This window comes from Leucoraja erinacea, chromosome 5 (assembly GCF_028641065.1).
Source record: "Leucoraja erinacea ecotype New England chromosome 5, Leri_hhj_1, whole genome shotgun sequence".
Lineage (NCBI taxonomy): Eukaryota > Metazoa > Chordata > Chondrichthyes > Rajiformes > Rajidae > Leucoraja > Leucoraja erinaceus.
The window spans coordinates 100,511,622-100,522,563 of record NC_073381.1 but is presented as its reverse complement, the minus strand read 5'-3'; positions in this window follow the sequence as shown (position 1 = coordinate 100,522,563).

Below are 10,942 nucleotides of genomic sequence, written 5' to 3'. Positions count from 1 at the left end.
ACTTGAAGGAGTCGATGGAGGGGGCAGTTCTGATGGGAAAGGGGATGCTGTTCCACAGTCTAGAAGCTGCAACCGCAAAGGCACGGTCTCCCCCGAGCTTATGCCTAGTGCGGGACTTGCTGAAGCTCCATCCGAACCCCAAGTCGGCCGATCTGAGGGACCTGGGGGTGGACTCAATGGGCTGAATAGCAGAGTAGACTCAATGGGCTGAAAGGCCTAATTCTGCTCTTATGTTTTATGAACATGAAGTTATGAATCTTTTAGGGAATTTGTGATGGCCCTCCCATCTCACAATTGTGGCGACACTTCAGGGTTCAGATGGAGCTTCAGCAAGTCCCGGGTAGATTTGGACCTTAAATGTAGCCACTTCTTTCAGCTATAAATATTGCACCACAAAAAAAAAAAGTCGATTGATTGAATTATTCTAGTTCATTAACTGTGGCTTTGATTCAGCCACCAAGGAATTAGTAAAATCATGTGTTATTAGCGAATCTTAAAATTACCAGTGTCAGAATTATACTTTTTAATCTCAGTAATGGATATGTTAATGTTGTGCATGAAATTCTGGCGACTGCCATAATGAATAGAATATTAATAAACCAGATTAAAGAAATTAATTTAGGTTCATTTGTGAATGTCACATAACTCAGTTCCAACCTAAGTTGTTTTCAGATTTGCAAAGCACTAGTTTAGGTGAAACCCTTTCACCTTAATGCCTGACCAGCATGCAAAACACTCTTTTGAACATAGAACAGTACGGCACAGGAGCAGGCCCTTCGGCCCACAATGTCTGTGCCGAACATGATGCCAAATTAAACTAATTTGTTTAGTTTGGTTTAGAGATACTGCGCGGAAACAGGCCCACCGAGTCCGCACCCACCAGCGATCCCCATACACTAACACTATCCTACACACACTAGGTATAATTTACACTTATACCAAGCCAATTCACTTACAAACCAAAGATCCTATTGAGGAGCAAGATAGACCACTCCTGCTAAATGCAATGGGCTGATGTGTAGTACACAACGGAACGGAACGGAACGTGGGCCTTTTTTTCATCCATTTCCGTAACCAAACCCGATCCCGACCCGACTCGCAGTGTAATCAACGTTGCGGGGGAACAGCTTGTGTTAATAAATTTAAAAAATTCTGAAAATGAGAATATTTTCACCAAATAACTTTTGTTTTTACGAGGATGTTTCCGTAACCGGCTTCCGTCTACGCACTATTATCTTATGGGATCTTTGGTGCGGAGACGGAAGTTGGTTACGGAAATGGGGCCTTAAACTACGCATGGATTTGGCCATGACTGTACTACGTCTTTTTCGTTGAGTGATCTATCTTGCTCGCTATAGGATCTTTGCTACAAACCTGCACGTCTTTGGAGTGTGGGAGGAATCCGGAGATCTCGGAGAAACCACGCACGGGGAGAACGTACAAACTCCGTACAGACAGCACCTGTAGTCAGGATCGAAACTGGGTCTTTGGTGCTGCGAGCGTTGTAAGGCAGCAACTCTACCGCTGCACCAATGTGCTGCACCAAATATTTTCTGTTTGCATGTAATCCATATCCCTCCATTCCCTGCCTATCCAAAAGCCTTGTAAATGCCACTATCGTATCTGCCTCCGCCACCACCCCTGGCAGCACGTTCCACGCACCTGCCACCCTCTGTGTAAAAAACTTGCTCTGCGCATCTCCTGAAGAACTTTACCCTCTCACCTTAAAGCTAGGGTAACAATGATCTATAATGATCTTTCTGCTGACTGGTTAGCACGCAACAAAAGCTTTTCACTGTACCTCGACTCACGTGACAATAAACTAAACTGAACTGTCCAACATGCCGTATTGTCACCTTCCCTTCAGCTAACAATGATCCATTCTACATTTCCTTAAGGGCCTGTCCCTCGAGCATGCGACCTGCATGCGGCAAGCGCGACCAAACCGGAAGCGGGGGCCGCACGGAGGTCGCGTGAGTGACGTGAAGTTCGAGCCAAGTCCGCAGGAAGTTCGCGCATGACTTACGGCGTCAAGATGCTGCGTCCGGCGTCGAGACGCTGCGTATGCCCGTCGAGGCGGTGCGTACAGCGTCGAGGCAGCTGCGGGCCAGCAGCTGCCTCGACACGGTAAGTTTTTCGGAGCCCCGCGCGATGTCGGCACCAGCTCCACACAACTCCATACAGCTCCGGCGATCAAGGTGGGACCGGCCCCGCGTGGCCGTACGGCTCAAGCGACCACGTTTGGTCGCGCTTGCCGCATGGAGTCGCATGCTCGTGGGACAGGCCCTTTATCATCATATGCTTTGATCCGTCCTTTCCACACCTTACCCTTCTGTATCTCTGCGTCTCCCTCTCCCCTGACTCTTAGTCTGAGGAACGATTGCGACCCATTCCTTCTCACCAGAGATGCTGCCTGTCCCGCTGAGTCACTCCAGCATTTTGTGCCTCTCCAGAATAAACGCTGACATGTTGCAGGTAAAAGATATCAAGCAGCGTTCCTCGTTAGCTGGCTGCCGACATGCTTTCCACACCCACGCCACACTTTGCAGCGGGCAATGTGATAATTAACTGTAGCACGTTTACCAGCAGTCTGTGAAAGTGGGGGAGGACACCAGCTCCACGCTGCAAGGCTGCGCTAAGCTGTCGACTGAGCCCGACAAGACCGAACCTTCTTCAACATCGGTTAACGGCACTGGGCCTGTACTCGCTGGAGTATGGATAGGGGGGGGGACCTCATTGACACTGACTGAATGGTGAAAGGCTTGGATGGAGTAGATGTGGAGACAATGTTTCCACTAGTGGGAGAGTCTAGGACCAGAGGTCATAGCCTCAGAATGAGATGAGGAGGGATTTCTTTAGTCTGAGGGTGGTGAATCTGTGGAATTCATTGCCACAGAAGGCTGTGGAGACCAAGTCAGTGGATGTTTTTAAGGCAGAGATAGACAAATTGTCGATTAGTATAGGTGTCAGATGTTATGGGGAGAAGGCAAGAGAATGGGGTTAGGTGGGAGGGATGGATCAGCCATGATTGAACGCGGAGTAGACTTGATGGGCCGAATGGCCTAATCCTGCTCTTATTACTTATGACCTTATGACCTTCCATCCGGCATCTAATGTTGACTACAACACAGTGGCGCAGTGGGTAAAGGCCCTGCCTCACGGCACTAGAGACCCTGGTTAGATCTGGACCTCGGTTGCTGTCCCTGTGTGTGTGGAGTTTGCACGTTCTCCCTGTGACCGCGTGGGTTTTCTCCGGGCGCTCTGGTTTTCTCCCACGTCCCAAAGACGTGCGGGCTTGTAGGTTAATTATTCGCCTGTAAATTAGGGGGGGAGGGGGGGAGGGGGGAGAGGGGGGGACAAATGGTTGGCAGACAAATGGTTGGAACAAAGGTAAGAGATAAAAGCAGAAGGTGTGAGATTGGGGGTGGGTGGACGGGGGCACAGGGAAGTGAGGAATACGTGAGGAGTCCAGGTGAGCCCAGGGAAGGTAAGGTGGAGGGGAGAAAGGTGTGGGTATGGTCCAGCTGGGCCACAGGGGAGGTCTAATCTGGGTGGAATCGATGGGATTGTGGGGAAAATAAAACAGGGTTTGGTTATGGTTGGTGTAAGTAGTCGACACAGATACAGAGTCGCTCCAAGAGGCCGAGCACGTGGACCGGACGCGGCCTGCAGCGGTGGAGCAGCAGCGGAGGACACCACGGCCACGCTTGGCCAGGCCGACCCTGCAACATCACCATGACAACGGGCCTTCATGGTCAGGTCAAGAACCCTGCACTTACAACAAGTGGGACTCAAAAATGGCTCCAAACTGGCGAGTCTGTACCCTGTCTCTGTGTTCTGCTGCTACACACTTGTACTGTGTGATGCTTATCTAAGGTGTATCTAAGTGCTTATGTGTTGTGATACTTGTACTGAACTGTGTACTAAATTGAATTTCACTGTTAAGTAAGTACTCTACTACTGAAGAAGGATTCTTGACCCGAAACGTCATCCACTCCTTCTCTCCAGAGATGCTGCCTGTCCCTCTGAGTTACTCCAGTATTTTGTGTCTGTCTTCGGTGTAAACCAGCATCTGCAGTTCCTTCCTACAACCTGCCCCACAATGTCAGCAAGGCAAAGGAGTGTGTTATCTACTTCAGGAAGTGTGGTGGGCTCCAAATTTATTTGTGGTGGCTTCACATTTCACTTCCCTTCTGCCCTTGACTCACCTCTCTTTAGGTTTCACTTACCAGGCTTTGTCCCAACCTCACCTCTCTTTAGGGTTTCCAACTTCCTGACTCCCATATAAGGGACAAAAGGTCAAAATTACGGGACAAATTCCCGACGGCAATTCGTTGACCGACTGGGCCGTGTCTGGGTGAATGATGAGTTGTCCCGGGTGCTGGACTGCACACAAAGCCCAGCCGGCGGGCCAGCTGAGGAGTTTTGGCCCGGGCCGCGCGACATCGCACGCAAAGTCCGGCGCCCCATCCAACTCATGAACCGATGATCGGCCATGAGAAGGAGGGGTGGTGGTGTCGGCAGTAAGCGAAGGTCTGAAGGTCGGACAGCTGGCCGGGCTGCCGACCGACGGGGCCACGGGCGAGGCGCTGCTGCTGCTGCTGCTGCTGCACTCCATGGGCTGCACTACGTCGGGACGGGTGAGGCGGAGCCGGACGCGGCGCTCCGACCCGACAGTCCCCTCAACCCGAGTACTAGCGGTCAAATACGGGACAAGGGCAGTCCCGTATGGGACAAGCCAATTTATCCAATATACGGGATGTCCCGGCTAATACAGGACAGTTGGCAACCCTAAATCTCTTCCAGCTATCAGATGGACATGGTGGGTCGAAGGGCCTGTTTCTATGCTGAGCTTCTCAAAATCTATGCCAACATCTATAAATTCAGACAGTGTGCCTGAGAAATGTAATTGCAAATACTATATACCCTTGTTCCAAATGAAAGAGCGGGGATGAGCCCATTAACTACAGATCCTAGCAGTGGGGTAGTTCAAGAAACAATAATTTGATAGAGAATTAACTGCCATGGTTTTTCATATTTTCATATGACACAGGAGAGCTGTAGATCCATGCCAATTCTCAGAGCAATCACATCAATCACGTTCCGTACACTATTTTTTACCTGTAATGTATTTTTCGCTGCACAGTGGCATAGCTTTTAGTTTAGTTTAGATTAGAGATACAGCGTGGAAACAGGTCCTTCGGCCCACTGAGTCTGCACCGGCCAGCGATCCCTGCACACTAACACTAACCTATACACTCTAGGGACAATTTTACACTTATACCAGGCCAATTAACCAACAAACCTGCACGTCTTTGGAGTGTGGGAGGAAACCGAAGATCTCAGGGAAACCCTCGCAGGTCACAGGGAGAAGGTACAAACTCCATACAGGCAGCACCCGAAGTCATGCTTGAACCCGGGTCTCCAGCGATGCAAGTGCTGGAAGGCAGCAATTCTATCGCAGCGCCACCGTGCCGCCCAAATGCTTAGTTTAGTTTAGAGATACAGCGTGAAAACAGGCCCTTCGGCCCGCCGAGTCCGCACCGACCAGCGATCAACTGCACACCAGCTCTATCCTGCACGCTAGCAGAATTGATGCCTCCACAGTGCCACAGCCCCAGGTTCAATCCTGACCTCGGATGCTGTCTGTGTAGAGTCTGTACGTACTCCCTGTGACCGCGTGGGTTTCCTCCGGGTGCTCCGGCTTCTTCCCACATCCCGTGGATGCGCAGAAGATTGGCAAAAAAAGCTGGAGAAACTCAGCGGGGCAGGCAGCATCTCTGGGGAAAAGGAATGGGTGATGTTTTGGGTGGCGACCCTTCATCAGACTGAGCGTCGGGGGAGAGAGAAACGAGAGATATAGACGGCGATGTAGAGAGATATAGAACAAATGAATGAAAGATATGCAAAAAACCCACAGTGATAAATGAAAAAGGCCATTGTTAGCTACAGTGGGGGCTAGGTGAAAATGAGTTACAAACAATGAGACTCAACAAGTCAACTTTGAAGCTGGTACACCGACTTGGGCGGGGGAGGGGTGGAGAGAGAGGGTTACTTGAAGTTAGAGAAGTCAATGTTCAAACCACTGGGGTGTAAGCTGCCCAAATGAAATATGAGGTGCTGTTCCTCCAATTTACACTGGGCCTCACTCTGACAATGGACAGAAAGGTTGGTTTGGGAATGAAAGGGGGAATGAAAGTGTTTGGCAACCGGGAGATCAGGTATATCTAGGCGGACTGAACGTAGGTGTTCAGCGAAACGATCGCTCAGTCTACATTTGGTCCACAGGTTCTGTGAGTCACGGTGAATACTGAATGCTCTGCTGAAGTTTAAATTATGCAAAGATATCCTTTCCTGTTTCAAGTGTGTTACACAATATCAGGCTGACAGGGAAATTAAATGCCATGATATACAGATACTCCTGCAATCTTTCATCGTTATTAATAGTCCATTGAGATTGCCTTCATCAAGAGTAACCTTGATCTTTTAAGCTGCGAAGAGCGGGCGGCACGGTGGCGCAGCGGTAGAGTTGCTGCCGCTCAGCACTAGAGACCCGGCTTTGATCCTGACCAGGGGTGCTGCCTGTATGGGGTTTTACATTCTCCCCGTGACCGCGTGAGCATTGTCTGGGTGTCACAGAGTCATAGAGTGATACAGTGTAGAAACAGGCCCTTCGGCCCAACTTGCCCACACCGATCAACATGTCCCAGTTACACTAGTCCCACCTGCCCACGTTGGGTCCATATCCCTCCAAACCTGTTTTATCCATGTACCTGTCTAACTTAAACGATGGGATAGTCCCAGCCTCAACTACTGTATGGAGTTTACTTATTCATGTGTGTATATATTTATATTATGGTATATGGACACACTTACCTGTTTTGTAGTAAATGCCTACTATGTTCTGTGTGCTGAAGCAAAGCAAGAATTTCATTGTCCTATACAGGGACACATGACAATAAACTCACTTGAACTAGAACTTGAACCCCCTCTGGCCACTTGTTCCAGACACCCACCGCCCTTTGTGTGAAAAAGTTGCCCCTCAGATTCCAATTAAATATTTTCCCCTTCACTTTAAACCTATGTCCTCTGGTCCTCGATTCACCTACTCTGAGCAAGAGACTCTGTGCATCGACCCCATCTACTCCTCTCGTGATTTTATAAATGAGTGCTCCGGTTTCCTCCCACATGTGAAAGAGGTGCAGGCTTGTAGGTTAATTGGCTTGGGTGAGATTGTATTTGTCCATGGTGTGTAGGATAGTGCTCGTGTACGGGGTGATCGCTGGTCGGCGCGGACTCGGTGGGCTGCAGGGCCCGTTTCCGCGCTGTATCTCCACAGTTTAAAGAGCGCAGAGAAGATTTACGAGGATGTTGCCAGGACTCGATGGCCTGAGCTATAGGGGGAGGTTGGGCAGGCTAGGACTCTAATTCCATGGAGCGCAGGAGGATGAGGGATGATCATATAGAGGTGTACAAAATCAAGAGGGGAATAGATAAGGTGAAAGCAGTCTTTTAATCAGAAAAAAAAGGAATCAAAGAAAAGAGGACATAGGTTTAAGGTGAGGAGGGAAATATTTAATAGGTACCTGAGGGACAACTTTTTCACACAGAGCTCAACCATGCAATCATCAACTGGAGAACAGTCCTGACCTACTACCTACTTCACTGGAGACGCTCGGACTATCTTTAATCGGGCTTTACTGGCCTTTATCTTGTACTTAACATTATCTCCTTTATCCTGTATCTGTACTCTGGGGACGGCTCAATCATAGGTTTTGCACTGACTGGATAGCAGGCAACAAAAAAAGCATTTCATTCTACCTTAGTAAACTAATTTGCACTCTGGCAATGGAGGAGGCTTAGGACAGAAAGGTTGGCGTGGGAGTTAAAATGGTTGGTTAACTGGGTTAGGCATGGGTCAAATGTGAGCTCATGAGATTTGTTCAGACGGAGCATTGTGGTTGGGCCAAAGGGCTTGTTTCCATGCTGTACGACTCAATGTCTCTAACAGACCATTTAGGAACATAGAAAATAGGTGCAGGAGGAGGCCATTCGGCCCTTCGAACCAGCACCGCCATTCATTGTGATCATGGCTGATCGTCCTCAATCAATAACCCATTCCTGCCTTTTCCCCATATCCCTTGATTCCACTAGCCCCTAGAGCTCTATCTATCTCTCTCTTAAATCCATCCAGTGATTTGGCCTCCACAGCCCTCTGTGGCAGAGAATTCCACAAATTCACAACTCTCTGGGTGAAAACCATCTCCGTCTTAAATGGCCTCCCCTTTATTCTAAGACTGTGGCCCCTGGTTCTGGACTCGCCCAACATTGGGAACATTTTTCCTGCATCTAGCCTGTCCAGTCCTTTTATAATTTTATATGTTTCTATAAGATATCCCCTCATCCTTCTAAACTCCAGTGAATACAAGCCTGGTATTTTCAATCTTTCCTCATATGACAGTCCCGCCATCCCAGGGATCAATCTCGTGAACCTACGCTGCACTGCCTCCATCACAAGGATGTCCTTCCTCAAATTAGGAGACCAAAACTGTACACAATACTCCAGATGTGGTCTCACCAGAGCCCTATACAACTCCTATACTGAAATCCTCTTGTTATGAAGGCCAACATTCCATTAGCTTTCTTCACTGCCTGCTGTACCTGCACACCAACTTTCAGTGACTGGTGTACAAGGATGCCCAGGTCTCGCTGCACCTCCCCCTTACCTAACCTAACTCAGATAATAATCTGCCCCTTTGTTTTTGCCACCAAAGTGGATAACCTCACATTTATCTATATTATACTGCATCTGCCACGCATCTGCTCACTCACTCAACCTGTGCAGGTCACCCTGCAACCTCCTAACATCCTCTTCACAGTTCACACTGCCCCCCAGCTTTGTGTCATCCACAAACTTGCTAGTTTTGCTCCTAATTCCCTCTTCCAAATCATTAATATGTATGGTAAACAGTTGCGGCCCCAACACCGAGCCTAGCGGCACTCCACTCGCCACTGCCTGTAATTCTGAAAAGGACCTGTTAAAAGCAGAAGTAGTCAGAAGATCATATGAGTAGAATTAGGCCATTCGGCCCATCAAGTCTACTCTGGAATGAAAAGCAATTGGCAAGTCGAGTAACGGAAATCTTAAGGCTTTTTACGCTTCCATTAAAAGCAAGAAGATACCAAAGTTGAAGGTAGGGGGTATTTATGCTGGGAGTCAGAGGATGTAGGCTAGATATTAAAGGGCCCTTCCCAATTGGTGATTTTTTCGGCGACTGCCAGCGTCATTGACTGACGTATCTGGGTCGCCGAAAGATTTTAAACATTTCAAAATCCAGCGGCGACAAAACAAAATGGTTGCGACACTCGAGGAGACGCCACGCGTCAATACGTCGTCACGCCGCGTCACGCTGTGACTTTTCCGGTGACCTGATACATCAGTAAATGATGCCGACAGTCGCCGAAAGAAATCGGCAAGTGGGACAGGCCCTTAAATGATTACTTTGCACTTGTATTCATTATGGAGATGGACAAGGGGAAAAGTGAGATCAGTATGGCTTTGATCAGCTTGCCACTCACTTTTGCCACACATAAACATTTGTCGGCACTGGGCCTGTACTCGCTGGAGTTTAGAAGAATGAGGGGGGGGGGGCACCTCATTGAATCTCATCGAATCGTGAAAGACTTGGATAGAGTTGATGTGGAGAGGATGTTTCCACTAGTGGGAGAGTCTTGGACCAGAGGCCGTAGCCTCAGAATTAAAGGACGCTCCTTTAGGAAGGGGACGAGGAGGAATTTCTTTAGTTAGAGGGTGGTGAATCTGTGAAATTTTTTCTCACAGAAGGCTGTGGAGTCAAAGCCAATGGATGTTTACAAGACAGAGATAGATACATTCTTGATTAGTGCGGGTGTCAGGGGTTATGGGGAGAAGGCAGGAGACTGGGGTTAGGAGGGAGAGATAGATCAGCCACGATTGAATGGTGCTGACTTATAACCATATAACCATATAACAATTACAGCACGGAAACAGGCCATCTCGACCCTTCTAGTCAGTGCCGAACACGTATTCTCCCCTAGTCCCATATACCTGCGCTCAGACCATAACCTTCCGTTCCTTTCCCATCCATATAACTATCAAATTTATTTTTAAATGATAAAAAGGAACCTGCCTCCACCACCTTCACTGGAAGCTCATTCCACACAGCCACCACTCTCTGAATAAAGAAGTTCCCACTCATGTTACCCCTAAACTTCTGTCCCTTAATTCTCAAGTCGTGTCCTCTTGTTTGAATCTTCCCTACTCTCAGTGGGAAAAGCTTATCCACGTCAACTCTGTCTATCCCTCTCATCATTTTAAAGACCTCTATCAAGTCCCCCCTTAACCTTCTGCGCTCCAAAGAATAAAGCCCTAACTTGTTCACACTTTCTCTGTAACTTAGTTGCTGAAACCCAGGCAACATTCTAGTAAATCTCCTCTGTACTCTCTCTATTTTGTTGACATGACTTGATGGACCGAATGCCCTAATTCTGCTCCTATCACTTATGACCTTATGAGATCAAGGAGGTGGTATTGAAGAGAATTAGGTGGATCGGTCCCCAGAGCCTGATTGGATCTATTATAGGTTATTGAAAGGCAAGAGAGGAGATTAATGGTGATTCTTGCATGAGGTTGCAAAGGTGAGAAAGATCAATGCAGACCGATTGATACCAGTTGGCCAGTGGGCGTTGCCTCCATGGGCTTTTAGACAATGGACAATAGGTGCAGGAGTAGGCCATTTGGCCCTTCGAGCCAGCACCGCCATTCAATGTGATCATGGCTGATCATCCACAATCAGTAACCCGTTCCTGCCTTCTCCCCATATCCCCCGACTCAACTATCATTGAACCCTATCTAGCTCTCTCTTGAAAGTATCCAGAGAACCTGCCTCCACCGCCCTCTGAG